The sequence below is a fragment of the Octopus bimaculoides genome, chromosome 14 (assembly GCF_001194135.2).
Source record: "Octopus bimaculoides isolate UCB-OBI-ISO-001 chromosome 14, ASM119413v2, whole genome shotgun sequence".
NCBI lineage: Eukaryota > Metazoa > Mollusca > Cephalopoda > Octopoda > Octopodidae > Octopus > Octopus bimaculoides.
The window spans coordinates 49,192,334-49,195,044 of NC_068994.1; the positions used below are offsets into that span (position 1 = coordinate 49,192,334).

At 35.2% G+C, this 2,711-nt stretch overlaps 1 pseudogene; it reads left to right on the top strand.

The window, feature by feature from the left end:
* LOC128249350 (probable cyclin-dependent serine/threonine-protein kinase DDB_G0292550) overlaps positions 1–2,711 on the top strand; it is a 79,795-nt pseudogene that overhangs the window by 1,610 nt on the left and 75,474 nt on the right.

Below are 2,711 nucleotides of genomic sequence, written 5' to 3' on the forward strand. Positions count from 1 at the left end.
ATATATATATATATATATATATATATATATATATATATATACATATACACACACTCACTTGTATATGTATATGAATGGGTGTTAGTATGTGCATGTACCTGATCTTGAACGCACGCGTGTGTATGTGTACGTACCCATGTGTGTGTGTGTGTGTAAGCTTGTATGTATATGTGGATGTGTATTCCAGTTAGTTCCTTTAATGAAAAGAAAAAAAAATCATTTATCTGAAATTATAATAAAAGTAAATATATTTTCTCATTCAGTTTAGAGAAAAAAAAAACCTCACCAAAAACAACCTTTGCAACAACAACAACAACAACAACAACAAAGTAAACTTCATGATCAACAACCGCAAGAAGAAGTGGAAGAAGAAGAAGAATAACAACAACAACAACTGCAACCACTCTGTTTCTTCCTCGTCAATAACATCGACAACAACAACAACAACGAAATCATAAAGGACAATAACAGTTAAATTACTGTAAGGAATAACTGGGAGAGTGAGAGAGACAGGGTGAAGAGAATGTGTGAGACACAGGGGAGTGATGGAGTATGAGTGTGTATGTGTGTGTGAAAGAGAGGGAGAGAGAGAGAGAGAGAGAGAGAGAGAGAGAGAGAGAGAGAGAGAGAGAGAGAGAGAGATGTGGGAGTGTGTCAAAGGAGGAGAGAAAGAAATAGATAAATCCCAATCGCGAAAGTAATGTAAAATTTATCTTTTCTATTTATGACGACATATTACTCTATATTTTTTAAACTACATACACACATCAACACACATATATATAAATATATACATATATACACATATACATGTATACACACACACACACACACAAACACACACACACACAAATATATATATATACATACAGACATTTATACATATATGCAACATATCTATCTATGTAGCTATCTATCTATGTAGCTATCTATCTATGTAGCTATCTATCTATGTAGCTATCTATCTAATCATCTTCCAATCTTTCTATCTATCTATCTATCTGTCTGTCTGTCTGTCTCTTGATCTATCTCCACATAACTAGCTAACTATCGGTTTATACACACAGACATACACCCTGCCCCCTACACACACACACACACACACACACACACACACACACACACACACATACAATAGTTCGATGATGCACACTCTGATATTTAACAAGATGAACAATATTGTGTCAGTCACGTCCGCACCGTCTGCCATAAAACTGTTTACAATTCTAACAATAACATCTCACCCCCAAAGATTTCACTTGTATCAAACACAAACGCAACGAAAACACGTTGGATGACAGTAAGTGAGAGACGATATAAACAACATGGACGACGACAACGGTGAAGAAGCAAAATGGCGGACGACGAAGTTGCTGAGGATAACAGAAGTGGAAAACAAGACACGGGTAGTAGTAGTGGTAGTAGTAGTAGTAGTAGTAGTAGTAGTAGTAGTAGTAGTAGTAGTAGTAGTAGTGGTAGTAGAATATTAGTAGTAGTAGTAGTAGTAGTAGTTGTAGTAGTAGTAGTAGTCGTAGTAGTCGTAGTATGTGTGTATGAGTACGTATTCATGTCGATTAGATTAGATCGATCCCAGTGCATAACGGGTACTTAATTTATCGACCGCCGAGGTCGACTTTGCCTTTCGTCCTTTCGGGGTCGATAAATTAAGCACCAGTTACGCATTGGGGTCGATATAATCGACTTAATCCCTTTATCTGTCCTTGTTTGTCCCCTCTATGCTTAGGCCCTTGTGGGAAATAAAGAAATAAGTAACGTTAACACGCCGGGCAAAATGCATATCGGTATTTCGTCTGTCTTTACGTTCTGAGTTCAAATTCCACCGAGGTCGACTTTGCCTTTCATCTTTTCAGGTTTGATAAATTAAGTACCAGTTGCGTACTGGTGTCCACCTAATCGACTGGACCCCTCCCCAAAAATTTTGGGCCTTGTACCTAGAGTAGAAAAGAATTATAGACACTTTAAATAAAGTAATAAAGCAAAACATGAGACAACAAAAACAACAGACTTATGTCTTCCCAGGCAGCTTAAAAATACAAGTGTAGTTACACACCAGAAATAGCAAAACTAATAACATAAAAAAAAAGAGAAAAAACAAAACTATCCCATAACAGAGACTGCCTGAAAAATATTGAAGTACACACAACTGAAATAAAAATTCAGCTTTAAAGCAAGTAAACAAGGAAAATAAAAAATATATAAAGAAAGTAGCAGGAGAAATGGAAACTAAGAAACGTTTGTATCCAATATAAAAGAGAAAAGAAACGGTTAAAACTTTATTTCAACAGAGAAAACGTCATAGCTTATCCCGTGTGACATTAATAACGTTCAATAACATGCGCTCGTTGCAACAACAGCAGGCTGTAAATATACCATGTTCTTTGTCTATCTCCTTAACTTCTTAGAGATTTTAGGTATAGTTATACTAATGTGCCCATCTGTTCTAATTTAATTAAATTCTATGTCTCTGTGCAGCTGAGGATTGCTCTGCATTTTAAACTGATGTAATGATTGCATTGTTTAATTAAATGGAGTTGCATGAAACGATCGTACTGCATTACCTCTGGATATCCTCGTTGCTTATTTTGATTACACACACACACATATATATTATTATTATTATTATTATTATTATTATTATTATTATTATTCGTAGAGGTAGTTGCAGTATTACAGTATTAGCATTAATAATA